At 39.0% G+C, this 25162-nt stretch overlaps 1 long non-coding RNA gene across 1 annotated transcript in view; it reads left to right on the top strand.

Annotated features, from left to right (window-relative positions):
• The first annotated feature begins 8550 nt into the window (after nt 1–8550).
• The window catches only part of LOC114044093, a 25137-nt gene continuing 8525 nt past the window's right edge, over nt 8551–25162 (top strand). The window contains exons 1-2 of the long non-coding RNA XR_003569173.1: nt 8551–8627; nt 22963–23095. This is a non-coding gene — a long non-coding RNA (uncharacterized LOC114044093). The remainder of the gene's footprint in view (nt 8628–22962; nt 23096–25162) is intronic.

Genomic DNA, 25162 nt, shown 5'->3' on the forward strand with positions numbered 1-25162 from the left:
GGCTTCCCCAGTTCCCCACTGGTGACATCAAAGCTGCCAAGGGAGAAGATCAGTGTGGGTACTGTCTTTCATGCCAGTTGGGGCTTTGACTTCTATTTTTGGGCTTTTCCTCTGAACTGGTTAGCTGGGGGCAGAGTTGGAATAGCATTCCAATGAAGTCAGGCCAATCCTTGAGTGGGCCAGTGTACCTGGCCCATCCACCCCAACCAGCCACCTTACAACCTCTTGATCTTAGATGAAAGGGGACCTGACAAGAGTGTGGAATATAGCAGTATTAGTCTGCCCCATGATTGGAGAAACCACACATCTCATGCCCTGCTGCTGATGGGTCTGTAGAGTCATTTTCATTTACATGATGAAAAGTAGCAAAGTGTCCAGTGCTCAGTTTCCCAGGACAGGAAGGGGCCAGGTGGCTGTGAGTAAAGAAAGCATACCAGCACCAGGGGAGAGCCTAGCAATGCAAATGAACCTTAAAGGGAGAACTCTTCCCCTTTCCCACCCCCCCCCCACCACAAAAAAAAAAAAAGCTAGATAGGCAATAAGGGTTTTATCTCTGGATCTCTGTTGACACTATCTCATTTCCAATAAATCATCTCTAGTCTTGAAAAAAAATACAATACAGGAAAAAAAATCAATCAATCAATATGCATTAATTAAGCTCCTACTATGTGCCAGACACTGTCAGAAGCACTGAGGGGTGCAAAAAGAGGCAAAATACAGGCCTTGCCCTCAAGGAGCTTACTCTCAATGGGAGACTCTCAATGGGAGAGTCAAGACATGAAAGGAAAGATATATACAGGATAAACAGGAAATAATTAAAAGAGGGAAAGCGCTGTAATTAAGAGGGATTAGGGAAGGCTTCCTGTAAAAGGTGAGATTTTAGCTGAGACTTTAAGGAAGCCAAGGAAGTCAGTAGTCAGAGTTGAGGAGGATGTGTCTGAGTGATCCTGGCATAGAGGACAGCCAGAGAAAATGCCCAGAGCAAAGAGATGGAGTGTCTTGTTTGTGGAAAAGCCAGGAGGCCAGTAACAAAACAAAACAAAAATCATCCTGTTCCCCTGCCTTAGAAAGTCTAGGCTCAATTGTCTAGAGTCTAGATTTATTTTTCAATATACCTTCTTGTTCAGGAAGATTAAAGTGAGGCCTTCTCCACCCCTACCTTTCTACCTCTTAGACAGAGTCTGACCGCAAGAGAAGACCACAAGTCACAGAGTCCCCACCCAAATCAGAATGTGAGGAAAAAGCCCTTTGGGGGTTTCCAAGCCATGCCCTCCACTGACATCACCCTCTTCTGGCTCTTTCACTGCCTGAAGAGGAATCTCAGCAACTTTTGCAAAATTCTATATTTCACCTTCATTCACCATGAAAAATAGTTTCATCCTTGGTAGGCCAGTTCTGCTAGACAACATCTAAACTAAATATTCTGAACATCCAGTTAACATCTCCCCTCTTCTCTCCCACCAACCTCCACCCTGGAATGAAATGAGGAACAGTATTTTCTTGCCAATTCAGTGGAACTTCTCTGTGAAGACAATTCCCTACCGACACTGTGGTACGGGCCAGCCGCCCAACTTCTTACCCTCTCACAGACACATTGGTGGAAACTTCTTTGACTGGCAAAATCACCCTCTTTGTGCTTTTGCTTTCTCTATTGATTTGTCTGACTTATGAAAGACCATCTATCTCTAGGGACATGCTAATGAAACTGGCATCACTTGGACGGGGGAAAAAAAGACTCTTTCTGTTGGTGGGATTCATATGGCTCATTCTATTGGTATGAACTAAGAGGAGAGAATTTTTACTTCATCAGGAAAGATGTCAGGAGCTAGTTGCTGCTGCCCCAGAACACACAAACACACCCAGCTCTCAGACAACCATTAAACTCATCTCCTAAATCTGCTCATTTGTTTATCCCAAGAGATGGATGTTGACTTTCTGACAGGCAGCAAGGACAAGGTCCCTGGCTTATTTTAAAACCAACAAGGTCCTTGTTTTGACTAACTACAAGGCCAGAATGGGTAATTTGGAGCAGAATTTGTTTGATCAGAAGGTAGACAGGTGGCCAGTTTGGTTCTGAGTCCTAAAGCCCATAAAGGGACAAAAAGAATAATAATTGAACAGACAAGGAAAAATACCTTGATAAGGAGGGGGAAGCCCAGTTTTTCATTGCTTAATTGGGACAAATATAAACAAAACAGCAAAAAACCATATCTGTCTGTAGTTGCATCCATTTGTAAGGCAAAAGTACAATTGTGCCAACTAGATATTTACTCAGTCTTCATGTTTGCAGTTAAATCTTTAATTCATAGTTCATGGAAGCCTCAAAAAATTCCATCATACATTGATGAGAGAAGGAAAGTGAAAGGACTTCTTGAAAGTGTCTCAGGGCCCCAAGGGTCAGATGAGTAACTGAGGCAAACAAGGTTAAATGATTTGCCCAGGGTCATGCAGCCAGTAAGCATCTGAGACCAGATTTGAACTCACAAAGACACTTTGCAAGGTATCTTGGGGTTTAGGAGCTAGATTTTTTTTCTTCCCTATTTATTCTATCATTATTTTCCCAAAAAACTGGGACAATTAACTCTTTTTTCTCATGTAGTTTTCATTTATGATTCTTGAAATACAGCTCTGGTAAACCAGGCTTTGATAAAGTCCATTGGGATTCAAATGAAGCTACTTGGCTATGCCTTTAAACACAAATCACTCTGGCTCTCATTGACTGGCCAATATTAGGTCCCAGTCCAGCCTCACTTGCTCATTGTTTGGGTTTTGATGGCTCAGAGTGACTGTAAATAAGCAATTGTTTCTGTTCTGGTCAGAAACTCTGAGGGTCTTCCCCTCCCGGATTGATTCTTTTGTGAAGTCAAAATAGGCCATCTTTTGCCTCAGTTCCTACCTAGACTTTAATCACTGAATGGGCATAACCTTAGACAAACTGAGACCTGAGAAAGACCTTAGCTTAAAAAGGTCAGGGTCTCCCACTGCCTCTGGGGCCATCACCAGTTGTCTTAAGTCTTGCCACTGGACTTAGATGACTTTGGAGGAGAGAGTGAGGCTGATGACTTTGCACAGCCCTGTCCCACCTAAATCCAATCCACTCACAAGTCAAGACATCACCTTCCTGACATTATTGGTCCTCTTTGAGAATAAAGGACCAGTAACAACAACAAACAAATTTCCTCTCTGAGATCACCTTCCATCTACTCTCTGTTTATGTATTATTAGTAATAACCTAGTTATTTGCATTTTGCCTCTCTCATTAAAATGTAAGCTTCTTGAGGGCAGGGAGCTATTTTTTCCTTTCTTCATATCCCCAACTCTTAGCATAGCATCTGACCCTTAGTAATTATTTATTAAATACTTATTGACTGAAGAACTCCAGTGAGGTTGAACTCACTACTCTATGAGACAGTTCATTCTGTTTGTGGACAACTCTAATTGTTTTGGTTTGGTTTGGGTTCTTCCATATTGAGCCAAAATCTGTTCTGTGCAACTTTAATGCATTGATCATCATTCTGGCCTCCAGAGGCAAAGAAAAGAAATCCTTCTTCCACAGGGCATCTCTAATACTTGAAAATTATCTTTCATGGCCTTGCTACTTAGGTTGTGACCAATAAAACAACGAAGAATGGAGGTCAAGTCAAGGCAACATGCATTTATTAAGTGCTTAATATATGCCAGCTACTGTGCTAAGCACTGGTAATAGAAATACAGACAAAAAGAAACACAGTCCCTGCACGCAGAAAGCTTACATTCTAATAGGGAGAAGCCAACACAGAAGGGGAAAGGTGCCTTGTTGGGGACATAATTTTTAAAAAAAAAAACTCTGGAGAGTTAGGAATAGAGAATGGAGAAGAATAAAGTCATGGTTAGCCTGGGCATTTTCTGTAAAATGGAGGGCCTAGAAGGAACTAGATAATCAGAAAAATGGCTACAGGGGTAGAAAATACTTTCAGAGTGAGAAATCCAGGGGTGGAATTATTTTCGAGGATGAGGATGTTCTAGGCATGATAGAGAAAGTCCAGAGTGTCAGAAATGGTGCCTGGAGAGGAATAAAGACCACTCAGCATTGACTGGGTTGTGTATTCAGTGGAGATGAAATGTAAAATAGCTAAGGAGCAGCCCTGTCGTAAATATCCCAAAGAGGTATGTATATTAGCCTCTCAACAGATTGTAACAATTCTATGATTCTTTATTGCTGAACATTTCATTATCTGCGTGGAAATAAAACAGCCTGTTCTATACATACATGTGTGTGCTTATGTGTATCTGTATATATGTGTATGTGTGTATATATATATATAGAACTATAGAAGTTGATGAGTTAAATATATATTTATATAATAATAGTAATAATATATTGTTTACATGTTTATGAGTTGATTTCTATTTATTTATAAATATACATTTAATCCATCAACTTCTACAATTCTATACATGCATACATATACATATATATGCATATATACATGTATTCTATATGTATATAATCAACCTCTACAATTCTGTCAGTACATGAACTTAAAAGAGCAGGGAGAATCTGTAACCTGAGCTTTTCCTAGGATCTGCTGATTAAATGTGCCAGCCTAGCTCCTGGCAGACCCCAGGGGCAGAGCCAGCAGCATCACCAGTGATTTTAAGCTTGATTCTATAGGACAAGACAGAGCAGCAGGGTACTCAGCAATAATTTACACTTGGAGTTAAACTTTGACAGTGAAACTTTGGGAGAATAACTAATGAGCTTGGCTTAAGAAACAAGGAAAGAGATTATAAATTACGCAGAAAGTCTTTTACCACAAAGCTGGTGTCCCTGCAATGGTCTGTGGCTTGAAACTGCCACAGCATCAAGGATTGCTGGTGCCTTCTGGGTCTCAGGGTGGAGCCACATCTTGGTAACTAATGCTTGTTTTCCCAGGCTGCAAGAGACTAGGGGAGGGAAGGCAGCCAGAGGATTGTTACCTTTTTCTATTTCTCTTTTTTTAGGTAAAAAAAAAAATAGCCTTCACTCAAGAATGACCCACCCATTCTTTTACCCAAGAAAGAATATGAAAGGAGGCATCTGAAGCAAAGTCAAGCAAATTAATCAAGCAAAGGCTTGTCCCATTTTTATTTATTACACCATCCTCTTGTACTTTGAAAGGGATCATAAGCATTTATGCAACTCTCTTCTGGGTTGAATTCCTTTCCTAACAAAATCAGTCTATAAGTATTTCTAAATAGAGGACATTTTACAATGGGAAGGCAGTATGGTATAGTGGATAGAGAAACTGGACTTGGAAATGAGAAGACTTGGGTTCAAATCCTGCCTCTAATAAAAATTGTGTGTCTAGAAAATTAACCTCTCTCCAACTCAGCTTCTTCTTTGGTAAAATAAGGGGGTGAGCTTATGGCCTTTAAAGTCTCCTCTGAATCTTAACGGATGATTCTTTTCTATGGTAATAAAAGGAACTACCTCACAGATTTGTTGTGAGGGACAAATGGCATAATGTCAGTTAATCGATAAACATTTACTAAGTGCCTACCATGTGTCAGGCACTAAGGTTTGAAAACCTAAGAATTATATATAAATGGGGTGAATCATTATTATTATAAAAAGCATCTATGAGCCCAGACAACCCTTGCTCGGGACTGTTTGAAGGAGAGGTAATAAAATTATAATAATAGCTCACATTTCCATAAGCTTTTACTATTTACAAAGCCCTTCTCTCATAACAAATCTGTGAGGCACCTACTAAAGAGATTACCTTCCCTATTTTATACATGAAAAACCTGATACTCATAAAGATGAGATGGCTTAACTGAGGCCACATAGCTTGTAAGAATAGAACCCTTAGGAAGACAAGTCTGACAATTAGAGAAAAATATAAAATCAAGGTTTCCAAATCTGTGAAAGTGAGGGTCGTTGAACTTGAAAACCAAGATTTCTTAAAGCTCTAGCTCTATGATCCTGATGTAAGCCTTTGTCAGAGGCTCCCTCCTGGCTCAGAGGGCCTAGGCACATTGTGAAGACCTCTTATTTTTCCATCTCATTGCTCCTACCTAGGTGGAACCTGGAGACTTCCAGTTCTGGCACTTCCCCAACGTTAGCCATCAGTTCCCCTTATAGGCACTCAGGCTCACAAGATTTCAAAATATATAACTGTTGCACTTATAAAGTAAAGGACACAGAAAGAACTTACATGAGAACCCAGAGAATCAAGAGTACCCTCCTTCTCATGGCCCTTGACTTATAGCATTATTCTGAGTATGACCCCAAAAAGGAGGAGTGACTCTGTATTTGATTCTCTTTATTGGTACCAAGCCATTCATTGCTCTCTGCTCTTTTGCCAGCAACTCTCCCTGGGATGCTATTTTCTGTTTCTAGATGTTGAAATTAGTTATTTTCAGGGTCTAGCTCTCAAGCATAAAACCTCAGCTAGATCTTTCACACATGTGAGGTATTGATTGCTCCTAGCCTGTATAAACTTGTTATCTTGCACTGGGTTCTATGGTCCCACCCTCAGTATAGAGGGTCTCTTCAAGTGGCTTCAGAAATTTCTCTTTCTTGTATTATTCTGACAAGTCTTTTTTTTCCACCCTGGGTTAGCTTATTCCCACTTAATGTTATATAGGTCATTGTTTAAAGGTGTTTGGAGGGATTTGTGGGAGAGCTCAGTTGAGTCCCTGCCTTTTCTCTACCATCTTGGCTCCCCCTCTCTCCACTTGATGTTATATAAATGTCATTATAATCATTTGTCTCTTCCCTTCCCTCTTACCCACCCGTAGTGCCTCCCATTTGTATCCATGTCTCTCAGATAAGTTGGGGTTGTTCTACTTATCTCTCTCTACCTGTCTTCCCATCTCCCCTTCTTCCTCCAAGATAGTTAAACCAAGTTATGCAAATCACCTCAGACTGTCTCAAAAGCAAGTGTTAGAGGAAGTTCTGGCAATGTGCATCATTCATTTGCTTTGAGTTTCCTGTTTTACGGAAATAGCTTCTAGAGTCATCTTACCTGAGTATCAGTGGACCTCTTTGAGGAAGACCTATAGCAATCTGGGCTTGAATAAGCCTGCATGGTGTCATTCACAAATGGGAGCATCTGGAAGGCTTCACCATGTATAGATAACCATTCTTCCATTTGGAATTCGCATAGGGCATCTTTCTAGTCACTGACACACACTTTTGGCAAACTACTCCCTAAGGCCATATCCATATTCTCTCAGTAATGGCTTTGAATCATGGAATGCCATAATCATAGAAAAATCCGAATTCCAAGTAACCCAAAGGGTAATAAAGAGACATATGATGGGTGTAATTGGGCTGCTATTATTTCCAAAGATGCCTCATGAACAAGAAGTTTTATAAAAGATATTATCAAAGATGTGCAAGCCCAGAAAAGAAAACGGGTTTCTCTTGCTGGCCACGAAGCCAGAATGAGAGATGGCTAGCCCAAGTGGCATTAATATTTTAAAACCCAAAGGAAAGTCTCTAATGATAGAGTATTTGTGGTAGGACATGAACAAGAATGAGATATGAGCACAACATGAGAATGTATGGATGTGTCATATCAATGGAGGATATACTCATGAAGATGAAATCAGGACTCTGTCCAAAAATATAATAAAATAAAATAAAACAAAACAAAACAAAATTAGATAGATAATGATATTTACATAGATAAATAGATATACATATATACACACACATAGACAGATATATTTATAGATAGACACAGATACATAAATATGAAATGACATACATATACATATATGTATATGTACATATATACACATGTACTTACTGAGTGCCTACTACAGAGACATAAATGTGTGGATGCATTGTCTCATTTCATTTTTGTATCCCCATGACAGATAACTCAATAAATCTTTGCTGAATTGAGTATTAATTGACTAAAATATAATTGAGTGCTAATTACAATCATTTTTGTTATGACCGAAAATGCAAAAGGAATTCAAACAGAGTAAAGATCAAAATGAACCAGAGTAGGCAGGGTAAAGGAGGTAAGATTGAGCTAAAGAATGTACATTTATAACAGTCACTTGACAGAAAAAAAAAATTTAAGTCTTGAAGTACAGAGCACGTGGGTAGAATGAATTTTCTTTTCTTCCTAGAGAAGATAAAAAACCCTTAGTTTGTAAATATTTCCCATTATCTCAGAAGTTACTCTGTTATGTTTTAGGGAAAGGATTGTTCATCAGTAGGAAACTCCAGAGTTTAAGTGCAGTTGTTTTATCTATAAAATTCTTGGTATTGATTTAATGCTGCCTGGAATCATAGACGCTTAAAGCTGGAAGGGCCCTCAAAGGTCACCCAGCCTACCATTGCCAGTGTCTGTGAAAAATAATAGAAAGCTCAGCAAATTCAGACCAGTTGTAGGGGGATGGGGGTGCAAGGGGAGGAACTGTTTTCTGGTATTTCCTCTATGCTTCTAAAATTGATTGCTCATTTTATTTTTCTATTAAAAGGCATTAAATTTCTCTCCCTCTCACCTCCCCCTCCATTTAGAAGAAAAACCAAGCCCTTTAAACCAATGTTCATAATCAAGCCAAACCAGTTCCCACATGGTCCATGTCCAAAAACGTATGTCTTATTCTGCTTCCTGAGTTCATCACCTCACCATCAGCAGGTGAGTAAATGTAATTCATTATCAATCCTCTGGAATTATAGCATCCATCAGAGTTCTTTCTTTACAATGTTGTTGTTGTTGTTGTTGTTTAAATTGTTCTTCTCACTTCACTCTGCATCAATTTATCATTCAGGTTTCTCTGAAATAGCCCCTTTGATCATTTCTTATGTCACAATAGTATCGTATTACACTCACATACCATAATTTGTTTAAATGACCCAAGTCACTTAAATTGTGCACACCTTTTGACTCAGTGATACTTCTACTAAGTCTATACCACAAGGAGGAAAAGGATCCATAATTACAAAAATATTTCTAGCAGCTCTCTTTGTAATGACCAAGAATTCTCCTGTACTTTTTAGACCAAAAAATCTCAACAAAACTAAGCTGCCACTCCAACATTATGAGGTTTCAGAAATGTTCCATCTCTTTCTCCACAGCAACTGTTGTTGTTATAACAACCTTAAGCAAGGCTGATCACAAGCAACTTTGTGAAGCAGGTGAAAGTTGCTCTGTTCTGCTTCCTCTCCTCATTATATCTGCCTGCTGACACCCTATCCTACTCCGTCTTTCTTAAACAGTGTCCTCAACTCTCAGATTACCTTTGCTTTCCTCCTCCCCAGACAATTATTCCCTCAGAGCCCTGACCTCCTATTCTAAAATACTCCAAAGAAATCAAAACAAGAGAAAAGGGAACCAAATGTATAAATCTATTTATGGCAACTGCTTTTATAGTGTCAAAAAAACTGGATGCTAAAAGGGTACTTATTAATTGGGGAATGGCTGAACAAAGCATGGAATGGATGCTATGGTGCCATCAGAAATGATCAAATGGATGGGTTCATTGAAACCTGGCAACATTTGTATGATTTGAAGAATGAAGAATAAGCAGAATGAAGCAAGCAAAACCAATTTATATAATAACAGTATTGAAAAGACAAGCAACTTTGAAAGACTTAAGAACTTTTACCATTGCAATGACCAAGACCTGAGAAGACTAATGATTAACTATGCTACCCACCTCCTGACGGAGAAGCAGACTCAAGACACAAAATGACATACATTTTTGGACATGTACAAAGTCCATGGAAGTTTGTTTCTCTTGACTCTGCAGACTCACTACATAAAGCTTTTTTTTTCTTTAAAAGAGGGCAGGTAGGAGAAAAAGAAAACAAATGCTTGTGTATTGAAAAATAAAAGAAAAAAGTTGGGGGTACCAGAATTCAGGTTTGAATTTTATTTAGCAGGTAGGTGACATCAAAGTCAAAAAACAATACTGAGGTGATGTATAACATTAGTGTCTACCAATCAGAATTTCGAGGTCCCAGAATTTCATCAGTATGGGTACTCCTTCCACTGAGTCAGTCAATAAACATTTATTAAGCACCTACTCATACCAGGAACTCTGCTAAGCACTGGAGATATAAAGAAATGTAAAAAAACAGTTCCTGATCTCAAAGAGCCCAATGGAGGAGATAATATGCAAACAACTTTATACAAACAAGCTATATGCAAGATAAATTGGAAATAATCAGAGGAAGGAAGGCACTAGAATTAAAAGGGATAAGGAAAGGTTTCCTGTAGAAAGTAGAATTTTCCCTAGGACTCGAAGGAAGACAAGGAGGCAGGAGGAGATGAGGAGGAACAGTATTCCATGAATGAAGGACTCCCAGTAAATATGCTGGGAGTCAGGAGATTGAGTGTCTCTCTCAAACAACAGCAAAAAGGCCAGTGTCATTGGATTGTACAGTTTACAAAGATCAGTGTAACCTGTAAGACTGGAAAGGTAGGAGGGAGGAGGCAGATTACGAAGGGCTTTGAATACCAGAGGATTTTATATTTGATCTTGGAGGTGATGGAAAGCCATCAGAATTTATTGAGTAGAGGGGATGGCATGGTTAAATCTGCACTTTAGGAAGATCATTTTGGCAGATCGGTAGAGGATGTACTATAGTGGGAGAAATGTGTGGCAAACAGACCAACCAATAGGCTATTGGAATAATCCAGGTGTGAGGTAATGATTACAATTAGAACATCTACCAAAATCTTAGGCTGCAGGATTCACATCTGAATGTTCAGGGAGCACCACAGGCACCACATAAATGTTTCTTTCTTTTGTTCTTTTTTCTTTCTTTCTTTCTTTCTTTCTTCTTCTTCTTCTTCTTCTTCTTCTTCTTCTTCTTCTTCTTCTTCTTCTTCTTCTTCTTCTTCTTCTTCTTTCTTCTCTTCCTGTTCCTCCTCCTTCCCCTTTTCCTTCTTCTTCTCTTCTTTTCTTCTTCTTTCCTTCTTTTCTTCTTCTCCTTCCCCTTCTTCTTCTCATTTTATTTTCAGTTCCAAATTCTCTCCCTCCCCATCCCAACCTTTGTAATTTCTTGATCTGCCTAGCAGCTATGACATTATGTAAAGGTTATCTTTGCAGAAGTTTTCTTAGTTATTTCATCAAAGCCAATACTGGAGATTCATAGATACCTGGGAATCAACCCTACTACATCATGTGCTGGCCCCGTACTCCTCTCCAACAATTTAGTAATTCTGTGTAAATGTATGTATGCATATGTGTCAGAGTAAATGAAACTTTATTATAAGTAGTATATGGTATATTTTTTCCTGTTCTATCCACTCTCCCAGGAAGAGGTGATGCCAAATAGTGCTTGGTTTCCCCTATTTATCCCCACTTTGAATGGCAGGAAGTGGTCTTAGGTAATTTGATTAACCCATCTACTCCCCCAGAGGAATTCTTGGGCTCCTAAAAGATAACTGGTGAGAAATTAGATATATTGTCAAACTTCCAGACCCATCGGATGCTTTAGCAAAAGACACACTACTCAGGTACCTACAACTTGAAGATAACAAGAATGGAGTGTATTCCTGAAGTTGTCCCAATTTTTCAATAGTCAGACTTAACATGGCAAATAATTAGAAATGTAGTTTGTTAAATAACATTGCTAATTTGACATGGGTAATGGGGAGCTATTAGAAATTTTTGAGGAGAGGAGTGATATAATTGAATACCTATATTAAGAAATTTGATCTGGAAAAACAGTACAAAATATATTTGTTTTGAAATTACCCATCATCTTCCATTAGTACTTTAATCAAGACCTTAGAAATCCTCTAGCCCACATTCCCTTTTCTACCCACCCCCACCCCAAGTCAAGGAAGCTGAGGAATGAGGTGAAGTGACTCACCCAAATCACAGAAACATTAAGTGGTAAAGCCAGTTAGAAAAAATTAGAATACTCCTTCCTCTTCCTTAGACGAAGTAATCTCTGGACCCAGATTGCTGCTCAGACTGTAGAACTCCTGAGAATGGAGTTGTCCCATGAGCATGCAAAGCTTTATGCAAATTAAAACTATGTGGTCTTCCCCCTACTACCAATATGCCATAAGTACTTTCCGAGGAAAGGTTGCTAGTCAAGGACACTTAGAACAATAGCATCAATCTGTCCCCAGATACTTACTGAATATCAACTACATGTCAAGAAGGGGAGATTGAGTGGATAATAGAGAATAAATATAAGAAATATGGCCAGACATGGCAGTGCACATTTGTAATCCCAGCTACCTAGGAGACTGAGGCTGGTTGATCTGAGCTCAGGAGTTCTGAGCTGCAGTAAGCTAAGCAGAGTGGGTGTCTATACTAAGTACAGTATTAAAATGGTGACCTCTTTGCCTAAGGAGGGGAACACCAACTAAGACTGAAAATAGAGGAGGTCAAAGCTCCCATGCTGATCAGTAGTGGGATTGGGTCCTTGAGTAGCTCCAGCACTTACCACCTGGATGAGATAGGGAGACCAAATCTTGGGGGGGGGGTGCTGCAAAGAAATATGTTCTTGTTTTTATGAAGTTTACAAGCTAGTTATATAAACGCAACACTCATGCACAAATGGCAAATAATATAAAGCTAATAGTAATTGTTGTAGGCAATCCTAGGAAAGAACATTTAAAAAGGATTGGGTGAGTTTAGAATAAGCACAGGAGAAAAAAGAAAATACAGCAGGCAAGAAAATGGAAGTAAAGACAATTGTCCTACAGCTTTTATTATTGTTCCTCAATCTATTCCATACAGAAGAGTAAAACTTCAAGAATGTTGACTGTTGTAATTCAGAATTTAGAATCATTTGAATAAGAGTTGAGTATATAGAAATTTACCAGTGTTCTTAGTGAAAAGAAAATTTGCAACACAAATTAGTGATAAAAATTCCATTGCAGAGTGTTCAGTTTATTCAAGAAATCTAAGCTCTCAAATTCTTAAAATCATTTCAGCAGTATCTATTTGCTTAACTACAGCTAATGGGAGAGTGTCTGGTCTCAGACACTTATTAGCTGGGTGACCCTGGGCAAATCACTTAAGCTAGTTTGCCTCAGTTTCCTCATCTATAAAATAAGTTAGAGAAGGAAATGGCAAAGCACTCCAGAATCTTTGCCAAGAAAACCCCAACTGAGGTCACTAAGGGTCAGACACAACTGAATCAACTGAACAATAACAGCAACAAAATGGGAGAGTTACAAATGATTCTTCTCTTGATTAATGATTAAAGTAGCCTCAATAGGACAACTACTTGATGAGGCTTTGTCAGTCATTTCTCTGCTACAGAATGTACTTAAAATTAATTCAGCCTAGGCCAGGGGCAGGGAATCTGTGCTCTCCAGGCCACATGTGGCCTTCTAGGTCCTTGACTGTGGCCTTTTGACTGAGTCCAAGTTTTACAAAACAAATCCTTTTTTTAAGGAGATTTGTTTTGTGAAGTCTGGATTCAGTCAAAGGGCTGCACTTGAGGACCTAGAGGACCACATGTGGCCTCAAGGCTGAAGGTTCCCTACCCCTGGCCTAGGCTATCCCAAGATTATTCAAAATCAAGTGGAGTTTTGTTTAATTAAGTAATTTCATCCTCCTTGGCAAAGAGCTATGAATTGGGGAGCAAGGCTTCAGCCTATGCAGTTTCTGAGTTCCATTTTCTTTTCCTTTCCTTTTTGATTCTTAGCTCACCCTCCCAATCCAACATTGAGCTTTCTGCAAAAACACATTAGGGACAGCTAGTCTAATGCATTGCCCATTGGCAGACAGAAGACCTCTTAGGCAAACATGTCAGCTCACGGATGTGTTCCCAAATTCTCCAGGGGCAAATGGATCAGGAGACAGAAACAGCAACCATGAGAATCCAAGTCTTTACTTTCCAATCCCAGCTCAGAATACAGATGCCACAGAGCTTTCTCCCACACTCCTTAGTCATTACTAAAAGTACAATCATCTTTTAGGCTGCTTAAAAGAAATAGTTGTTATTAAATGATTATGAAAAAAATTGGCAAGGGCCAAGAGCCTCACAGCACTTAGGGATATACTCCTCAAAAAGGATTCATATTTTGCAATTCAAGTCAATGATTATTTATTAATGGTCTACTGTGGACAAAGCAGCACTCTGGACTTGTAGAACTCAGTTCTACACCCTCATGAGGCTTCTAGTCAAGAACAGGGGAATCATAGGGTCATATATTTAGAACTAAAAGAAAACTTAGAGTCTATTTAATCATTATATGAGGAACCTAAGACTCAAAGAGATTAAGCAACTTGCCCAAATTCACATAGGCATATAGTTGGCAGAGAGGATAGAGTGCTGGGCCTGGACTCAAGAAGACCTGGGTTCAAATCCAGTCCCAGACACTTACTAGCTGTGCAACCCTGGACAACTCTGTTTCCTTTACTTTCCTCAAATGTAAAATGAGGATAATAATAGTACCTACTGCACATCACAGAGTGAAGATCAAATGAGATAATATTTGCAAAACACTTAGCACAATGCTTGGCACATAGTAGGTTCTATATAAATACTTATTCTTTTCCATAATAAGTGTCAAAACCAGGATTTGAACCCAAGTATCCCGACATCAACGTATTTCCCACTCTGCCACGACGCATTCCCACAGATAGAAACATCTAGAATACCTAATATCATATGATAATACAAAATTACATTACAGACGTGCATAACAAACGGCTATTTGAGGCTGAGGGGGGGCGGGATGTGAGGTTGATTTACGTTTTGGGACGTGTTGACTTTGCAGTACTGGTGAGGCATAATAATAATATCAATATTAATAAAAGCTACCATTTATACAACACTTGAAGGTATGCAAAGCATTTGTCCTGTAGGCAGTGAATAATGTGGTCTGGTGTTTAGAAGAGATATGTGGCCCGGGGATACAGATAAGATGAAAAATATGAGATATGATAAAAAAAATAGGGGGGGGGAACTATTTTTGCAATCAGAGACCCTAGGTTCAAATCCATCTTCCTCATTTTCTACCTGTGTGACCTTAAGCAAATGACTTAACCTCTCCATGCCTCCATTTCTTCATCTGTAAACTGAAGGGGTTGACCTAGATGAGCTCCAAAATCCCTTCTGTGTCTCATGTGATTGATTCTCTTGTTCTGAGTGAATAACAATCAGAACAGCTACTTGCCCACAGCTCCTCATAAGCTAAAACCCTTTCCTGTTGCCACTTTAACCCCATCATGTGGCAAACATCAAAACTTTGAGTAAGTTGGGAGAACAAAATTACAAGAACAAAAGAGGAAATACTCTAAGCCCACAAGCTTGGGGTTTTTTTTTCCTTTTTTTCTTTAATTAGCTGGTTCCTTCACTTATTTCAAAATAGATTTTTTTCCCTTTATTGCCACACAATAGTTCTGCATAGTCCCAAATGGGCAATGAACTTGAACTTTTCAGATTGAAGGATTTGTTACAACCATGAAAGCATGGGCACGTCCAGAGTTCAGGGCTTTGGGCCACACATTTATCTGTCCAGACGCTTGGGAGCTCTGTGCCAGCCCAAGGAGAGACAGGGGCAGCTCTTCAGTGGCCAACCATATAACTGTATCTCTTTGTCCAAGGAATAAAGGTCAATATTGACTAGGAGACAAGATGACCCTGAAAGTACACTCAACCCCCTGGTGGTGTTCCCAGATTGCCACTATTTACCTTGGTGTGTATCTTTAACACAGCTAATGCTCTTCCTGTTTGGAACAGAATCATTTCTCTGGAAAAGCACTTGCAGGCAGCAGCCAAGGACACCCATATTTAGAGTTTGATGTGCTGAGTGAGGACAAATCATCACTTTTTTAAGGGGATACTGGCAAGTGCTATTGCTTCAACATGGAAGTGAAGTCGTCTCCATGGGAATGAGGGCAGTCACTTATCAGAAGTCAAGTCAATAGCATAACAAGGCTCTGTGGCTGGTTAAAAAAAAATTTTCTTTCACCTGGAATCAAAAGTGTATCCTAACTGGGTAGTGAGCCTCTGGAAGAAAAACCCTTTTGCATTGCTTACCCTCAATTTTCCCTAAAACTTCAATTTGTGAGGACAGTATAAGATAGAGGAGCATATACTATAGGCAGATGATTTTTTTCCTCCTTTAAATAAAGTTAATTTGAAAGCTCTAAAGATTTTCCCTTCTTCAAGAAATTCAGGATGACTTTTAAGCTGTAGACCTGTGGGATAGGGATTTGTAGGAGCAGAAGGTAAAGGGAATAAGGCATTGGGGGCATTGCACGTTTCAAAAACATATGATTTCATTGATGTAGGAAATTTTCTTCACTAAAGCAGATTAACTACTGCTCTGCAATTTAGGGTCTAATTTCCTAGAGGCATCTGAGAGAGGGCATTCCCACTTCACAGATGACAAGGCTGAAGTTCAAAAAGGTTAAATGATTGGTATTGGGCCACACAACTCATATCGTGTCTCCAAGTCTGAGACTCTTTCCACTGGCTCAATGTCTCAGTATCAGTACATGTCTGAGACTGATCTTAAACTCAGGCCTTCTTAACTTTGAGGCCCACTCTCCATAATATGGCTGCCTCTCCAATTAATACTCCTTTTGTGTGGTCTGATTGTTGTTCATTCGTGTCCAACTCTTCATGGACTCATTTGGGGTTTCCTTGGCAAAGATACTGGAGTGGTTTGCCATTTTCTTCTCCAACTCATTTTACAGATGAAGAAACTGAGGCAAACAGAGTTAAGTGACTTTCCTAGGTCACACAGCCAGAAAATGTCTAAGGCCATATTTGAACTCACAAAGATGATTCTTCCTGACTCCAAGCCCAGCACTCTATCCACTTCACCACTTAGGGGAGGGAAGAGAAGGGAAGAGGAGGGGAAAGAATGGGACTCCTAGCAGGAAGGCCTTTGAGGAAAGAGTATTTGATGAGTGAATCAGGTGTCATGTTCTCTCTTTCTGTCGCCCTCTTCATTCACCATTCCTACTTATGCCTTCCCTTGTTCCCAGTGCACCTTTACCAGCTGCAACTGCTTCCATATCACCCTCAGCTCTACCAGGGATGGCTCAGAACTTTGTCCTGACATTCTGAGAATATTTACCTATACCCAAATTGTCTTTGTGTTGCAAAGTGAGGTGTAGAAGGCATATGCAGAAATTAAGCTGGGAACCTAGTCCTGAGGAATTTGGACATGGGGAAACAATAGGCTGTTGATAGTTCAGACAGGAAAGAAATCTGACAATCCCAGAAGGACACCCCTCCTAGTGACCCTGTGTCTTCCCGTCCCTGTGACTTCCTCTAGGATCAGTGTTCTCTTTCTGATAACATGAATCTTTCCGGGATGGGGTAATGAAATTGGTGAGAAAGTCACTGCTTCCAGAAAGAAAGAAATAGCTAAGCAAAGAGGAAGCCAAGAGGGGCAGAGCTGGACTAATCCAACAACAATTACTGTGATGGACATGATAACAATCATCCCTTGCATTTATCTGGCACTCTCCCATTTATGAGAAGCATCACATGCATTCTCATTCGGACAACCCTCTGACACGCAAGCATTAGTATCCCCATTTCACAGACGGCAAGGCTGAAGCTCAGAGAGGTTAAATGATTGGTGCAAGGTCATGCAGCTTATATCATGTCTCCAAGTCCAAAGCTCTTTCCACTAAGCCCTGCTACCGTTCCAAATTTCTGCTGGGCTAGTCTAACCTTACCATGTTCCCTCTCACCTACCCTTCCCCAGATATTTTCAGGTCTAATCATTATCAGAAAGAAAAGTCACGGAGACATTCATTATTATTGTTCCTTTGGTCCAGCTCACTCTTGTCCTTGGCTGCCCTTTTACTACCCCTAAAACAACATCCCCATATCATCCTTCATATTACCTATCTTTTTTGCGCTGCCATTAAGAATGCCACTATCTTTCTTACTTCTTTGTGTCTTTCACAACCAAGAATGGTTTTCCCAGCTTTTTTCACCTGTTGGGGAGGAGTAGGGGCAATACCACGCCTAAGATTTTTTAAAAGACTGGCCAACTTTCCCTCGCCTTCCACAAATAAAGTCTAATACTATAATGCTGTCATTTGTCTCTAAAATACTTAAGACTCTATTTTTTTTAAAGGTTATTGAAGTGCACTGATACAGATAGTAAGTGTGTTCAGTGATTGTATAAGTGTCAGTTTCTATTTAAAATTTTTTTTTGTTTCATTTCAGGACCACTAAATAGTCATACTTCACCAACCCACAAACACCAATTCTTTAAAAAAAAAAAAAAGCTATCTTTTTCTTTCCATTTCAACTAAGATCAACCATTATAACTTCTTTCTAATATTTATAAAAATTTACCTGAAAGCTGGTCAGCTAATTTCACCACAGATTAAACCACTTGTGAAATGAACACTGAAAACACACATGTGTGATTTAGTTTCCATTACTTGAAGGGGCCTTGGGAAAAGAGGGGATGGTGTTCACATTGACTAATCTTAAAAACACATTGATTTGCATTTTTTGAAACAAGAATCATTTCACACTATTTATTCTTGCTAGCCAGGATTTTAAAAGTGTATTTTTAAAGAGGTGATATTTAATAGACAAGCAGTAGTAAAAAGAAAAGAGATTCAGTTTATAAGTTAGGAAAATAAACCCCAAATGACAATCATTTTTAATGATTGGGGAAAAACATTTTTAAGATAAAGAACTTTACAAGGCAAGGTAAGGAAGAATTAAGATTTAAAAGAAACTACCAACTTTGAAAACTCATAGTATTGAGGTTTAAAAGTTTAGGGGTGCTGGGACCCCAAAATTATGACTCATGGGTCCTGCCTGAATGAATTCACCCAAGTTTTCTTTCAGTCAAAGACAAGGTTTATTAAAGATCCGCCATATTAGCCAGACTCTTAAGGAATCTGAATATTAGTGAGCTATTGGCTAGGTTTTAAGAATCTGAGCCTTGGTTAGACTTTAAGCATCTCAGCCTCTTAATGGAAATAAGATGGACCTTATATACAGACAGACTGTGGGAGGGATCTAGGATTGGTCAAGTAGTTTGGGATGACTGGAGAAAGGGTCTTGGAGAAGGGATATCTTGATGGGAATAGCCAGTAAGATGGGGTGACCAGAGATGGGGTGTAGGAAAGATCTTGATGGGAGTGACTGAGAGGTCGAGAATGGGGTCTAGAAAGTATCAAGGGTAGAAAGTGGGGGAGGGTATCGGGAGATTACACAATAAGGAGATGGGCTAAATTCAGGGTAACAGAACTGGGAGATTGGGACTCGGAGATAAGGAAAGGCCAGTTGATAGGATTATAGCCTCAGTCAACTAGAGACTTCCTTGACCAAGTAAGAGAATTCAAGGGAAGGTCAAGGAGGGGGTTTCTTAGGGGCCATCTTGGGCCCTTATGCCATCAATAGTACATTGGAAATGTGCACTAGTCCTCCTTTGAGACATAATCATTGTTATTTTGAAAGTATTCACAATGGGCAGAAGAGCAATGAGAAAAACCATTGTAGTCTGACCAATGGAGGTTATAGTGTTCATTTTGGTGAGTTTGGGGGATTTTGATCATCATTGTCTTCCCTTCCATATATTCACTAAAACCATCTCCCCACAACTTTCTTCCATTTCCAGATTCCTTAAAGCCTCCAAACAGTATGTGGCATGTTTCCTTATTATAAGCATTAATCTACTTGCCCAATATGAATTAGTGGAATTCTACCATACCTGTATCTTAAAGTGGAAAGTACTTGTTTTATGGAAAGAATTTAGCAAACAAATCTACAATTAACTCATATACTTGAAATACTTTTTCCCAGTGTGGGAAAGTCCCAAAGCAATTGAACTCCCAGCGTGGGAAATCACTATATCATAGCAAATAGTTCCTTTGTTATTCAGTCATTTTCAGTCATGTCTGACTCTTTATGACCCCATTTGGGTTTTTCCTGGTAAAGACGCTGGAGTGCTTTGCCATTTCCTTCTCCAGCTCATTTTACAGATGAAGAAACTGAGACAAACAGGGTTAAATAACTTGCCCAGAGTCACATAGCTTCTAAGTGTCTGAGGCAGGATTTAAACTCAGGTCTTCTTGACTCCAGGCCCACTGCACCATCACAGTAGGTGAGAACTGTGCTGGAAGGAGGGAGTTTCCTCACCAAGTTCTATAAAACAATGATCACAAGGCTAATTCTTATCTCTTTTGTTTTGCTAAGAAGGAAGCTTGAAGCTGGGTTGTACTTCTCTGGAACAGAAAGAAAGCTGCCTAGTACTTTTCTGTTTCCCCTATAAGAGAACCTGACAAAAGATCAATTGTGTGTACAGACTTTATGCAATTCTGTAATTTATGTATTCTGGCTTTATGTAAGTGGAGTAGTCAGCAAACTTCTGTATAAAGCAATTTTTACATAACGCAAATATGCTCCTACTCACCCACTTCACTTAGCCTTTGTGACAAAGGCATACACAAAATAATACCTTCGCACAAGTCATAAGATATACTAAAATGTAGACACGTTAAATACTGTACCATGGTAATAAACAGAATTATGAAATGAAAGATAAAGTTAGTGATGAAGTATGCACAGTACTGTACAGTACAGTGTGCAGTACGTTGCCCTTTCCCACCCACTGCATCTAATCTTTATTAATGGTGATTAATTGCACAAATTTTTTTTTATGAAGCTATCAAGAGATGTTTGGAAAGTGGCTTTCTTTTTTTCCTCATCCATCTGATCACAGCAAGAAATACCATCCTCAACTAGTCTTGACCTTTTTAAAAATCTTAAAGAATTTGAATCTATCTTTTCAATACAAGAAAAAAATTCACCGAAATGATGAAATGCTTCTGCCAACTGCTTCTTCATGAACCTTTTTGTCTCGACTTCGGTTCCGAAGTTTCCCTTTTTAATTCTGCAGTCTTTGCATTCAATCAGATCCTCATTGGACAGTTCCTCTCTGCAAGACTCAACTCCTCTTCAACGTTCTCATCCACTTCTAGACTCAACTCCTCCGCAAAGTTCTCATCCACTTCTAGCTCCAATTCTTGGGCTAATCTTAGGATCTTGTTACTTCTTCGAACAATCTCATGTTTGTCAAATCCATGAAAATCAGGAATGAACTGGCAGCATACTTTTTTCCAGATTTTCTTCATACGTGTTTCTGTTACATCTTTCTATGCCTTTCAGAATTCTTTAAGTAAAGTCAAATTTGCATAACTCAAAATGAGAGCTCTCTGTATTGGTTCAGATACACTTTTGAATGCCCACTAACAGAGGTGATTGAAATTATAAATACTACCAGGAGTTCGAGAAGGGCAGGGGTGCTGAGCCAGGAGGAGAAGGTGGGCAGTAATAATGGGGAAATAGAAAAGGGTTTCCATAAGGCTGTACGGCCAAGTGAAGCTTCCATATCACCCAGATAAGGCCAGACAAATGGGCATTCTTTTGGTGTTAGATTTCATCTGAAGGTGTTTCAATCTTCATTTTACCTTTCTTCCCTGCAAATGATCAGTGTGGCTCTTTTCTCTAAAAGTCAGTGTTTTCAGTACACTTTTTTTTTCTAGCAGCTGTTTCTACCCTAAAATGGAAAACAAAGTGGTTGCAAATGTTTCCTTACTATTCCAAAAGTATTTTGCATTTTGAACTCTAATATTCTGCTGTGAGTCCCTTACTTCTGAGTCAAGTAACACTAGAATGCCAGTCTCCTATCAATTGATTTTCATGGCATTAGCTAATCATAGAAGGCAGCTATGTGACTTCAAGGTAGCTCAGTGGATAGAGCACAGGACCTGGAATCAGGGAGACATGAGTTCAAATCCAGCCTCAGATACTTCCTAGCTGTATGACCTTGCACAAGTCACTTAACCTCTGTTCGCCTTAAGAGGGAAATGGCAAACCACTCTAGTATCTTTGCCAAGGAAAGCCCATGGGCAGTATGGTCCACAGGGTCACAAAAAGTCAAACACAACTAAACAGGAACAATACTTGCTAGCAAGACAGCTAGGTGGTGCAATAGAGAGAGCACCTAGAGTCAGGAAGATCTAAGTTCAAATCCAACCTTGGACACTTCCTAGCTGTGTTTATCTTAGTTTATCTTAATGGCAGTTCCAGCAATCAGAGGCTTTTCATTGAAACTCACATTCCTATCAATGAATAATCCACAAGCATTCAGTAAGCACCTTCTATGTGCCAGGCACTGTGCTGGGCAAACAAATATGAAGAAAGGAGCAGATCATTCAATGGGGAGCTTCGATCGCACAGCATTTTAAGCTTTGCAAAGCAATTTTGTCCCAATGACTGGGAGGGAGGTAGTGCAGGTATTGTTCCTGCTTTTACAGATGAGGAGTCCAAGGCTCTGAAAAGCTAAATTCCTTGATCCAACTGACAAATATGAGGAGCAGGTTTTGAATTTAGGCTTCCTGGCTCCTAGTCCAGCACCCTAAAGGCAACATTATGCTGCTTTGTTAATTCAATACTCAATTATATAAAAATTTAGTAATAATAATTCAAGTTCACTCAGGGCAGTACTTCTTAATCTTTTTTGTGTATCAGCAATGTGGTGATAACTATGGGCCCCTTCTTATAGAATAATGTTTTCAAATGAATAAAATAAAATGCATATTATAACAAAGAAAATCAGTTGTACTGAAATACAGTTTAAATATGTTACACCGCCTGAAAATAAATAGACTTTTTGAAATCTATCTACAGACCTTAGGTTAAGGACTCCTGACCTAGAAAAACAAACATCTCAGCTACCTAAATGATAGGAGAGCTCATTTGGCTTAACATTTTGTTAGTTAAGTTCTTCTTTCATAGATTCTCATTTAAAACTCAGAGTTTTTCATTTTTTTTTTACTCAAGTGCCCTTGTTCTTTTAAGTAATAGTTTTCTTGTTCTGATCTAACAAACATTTACGGAGTGCCTACTGTTTGTTGTTGTTGTTGTTGTTGTTCAGCCTTCATTTTCCAAGAGGACCAATGACATCACAGGGTCATGTCTTGGCTTTCTCATGAATTGGATTTGAGCAAGACAGAGTTGCACAAAGTCATCAGCTTCACTCTCTCTTCCAGAGTTATAAAAGTCCAGCAGCAAGACAAAAGTCAAGATGACTGTCCGTGAGTCACTCTGTGATTTTGTTAGTGTGAGTACTCCTGCTCTCAGGTGTAACCAATCAACAATTTAGGATCTATCAACAAGTACTGGGTAAGTGTTTATAGAGACCAAGCTCTGGGAATACAAATACAAAGAATGAAGCCATGCCTCCTTAAAGGGGGAGTTCACATAATGAAGGACCATCAAGTTAGAGCAGGAAGGGCCTTTAGAGAACGTCTGGTACAACCCACTCATTTTCCACATGAGAAAACTCATGGAAGGGAAGTGAGTGACTTACCCAAGGTCATACAGATGGTAAGTAGCAAGGCTGAGTTTTGAACCCAGGTTCTGTCACCAGATTCAGTGTGCTTTTCACTGCACCACAGATAGTCTTCGAGAAATACTGTGGCTAAAAAAAAAGAATCATCTCTCAGAGCCAACCCCGGCATCAGGCTCTGTGAACTTAGCCAGAGCATTGATCTGATGGTAGACACACAGACTGTCACCAGCCTACCACAGAAGCTTTTCCAGTTTGGTAGGAGTTGCTGGGGCTGTAAGTCTACAAGTTTTACCTCCAAGAACTCCATCAGTATTGCAAAATTGTGTTAAAACAAGTTGGTACTAGTTAAAAACAGAAAGGCTAATCAGTGGGACAGACTAGGTTCACAGCACACAGAAGAAAACAAACACAGTAGGATAGTGCAGAAAAACCCAAATACCCCCAGTTACTAGGGGGAGGATTCACCATTTGACAAAAATTACTGGAAAAACTGAACTGCAGTCTGGCAGAAATTAGATTTAGACTAAGTCCTCATACCATTTACTAAGGTAAGCTTTAAATTGATACATGACATAGATATAAGAAGTCACATTATTAATAAATTTGAAGAGCAAAGAAGAAATTACCTTTCAGAGAAAGATTGCATCACTAAACAAGTGATAGGATCCCACAAGATAAAACGGATAATTTTTATTACATAAAATTAAAAAGATTATGCACAAACAAATAATCTTACGTGGTAAACATTAGAAGGGAAATGGATAAATAAGAAAAAAAATCTTTGCAAGTATCTCTGATAATGGTCTCATTTATGAGATATATAAAGAACTGATTCAAATTTATAAGACTAAGAGTCATTCCATAATGAATAAGTGGTCAAAGTATAAGAACAGGCAATTTTCAAAGGAAGAAATCCAAACTATCATCAATCATACCAAAATGCTCTAACTCACTAATAACTGGAGAAATTCAAAGTAAAGCCTCTAGGAGGTTCCACTTCACACCTATCAGACTAGAAAAGAGGACAAAAGAGGAAAATGACAAATGTTGGTGGGGCTATGGGAAAATGGGTACACTGACGCATTGTGGTGGAGCTGTGAATTGGTCTAACTATTCTGTAAAGAAAGTTGGAACTATGCTCAAAAAGTTACCAAACTGTGCATATGCTTTGACCCATCCTTACCATTACTAAGCCTACACCTCAAAGAATTCAAAGAAAAAAAAGATTTACATGTACAAAGATATTTATAGTAGGTGTTTTTCTTCTCTGTGGTAGCCAAAAAATTGGAAACTTAAGGGAGTGTCCTTCTATTGAGGAACAGTTAAACAAACTGTTGTATATGAACATAATGGAATATCATTGTGACACAGAAAATTATGAAATGAATAATTGTAGAGGAAACTTGAAAACCTTTGTCAACTGATGCAGATGACATAAGCAGAACTGAGAATAATTTATAAAATTATAGAAAAAAATTTGAAAGTTTTTAGAACTCTGATCAGCACAATGAAAAATCAAGAATTCTCAAAAAAATAAAGATGAAACATACCACTTACCTTCTAACAGAAATGAAGAACTTAAGATGCAGAGACACACAGTTTCATACATGGATAATGTGGGGATTTATTTTGACAAATTATGTAGATATGTACTGAGAATGTTTTTTTAATTTGCTCAAGGGGGAGAGGATATAGTGGGAAAGAATTTAATTTTTAAAATGTTTGTTACTTTAAAATAAAAAAACAAGAAAGGAAGAGAAAGAAGGGAAGGAAAGGAGAAAAGAGAGAAGGAGAAAGAGAAGGAAAGAGAGAAAGTGAGAGAAGGCAGAGGAAGGAAGGAGAGAGAGAGAGAGAAAGAAAGAAAGAAAGAAAGAAAGAAAGAAAGAAAGAAAGAAAGA

This window comes from Vombatus ursinus, unplaced genomic scaffold, assembly GCF_900497805.2.
Source record: "Vombatus ursinus unplaced genomic scaffold, bare-nosed wombat genome assembly UNPS02014772.1, whole genome shotgun sequence".
Lineage (NCBI taxonomy): Eukaryota > Metazoa > Chordata > Mammalia > Diprotodontia > Vombatidae > Vombatus > Vombatus ursinus.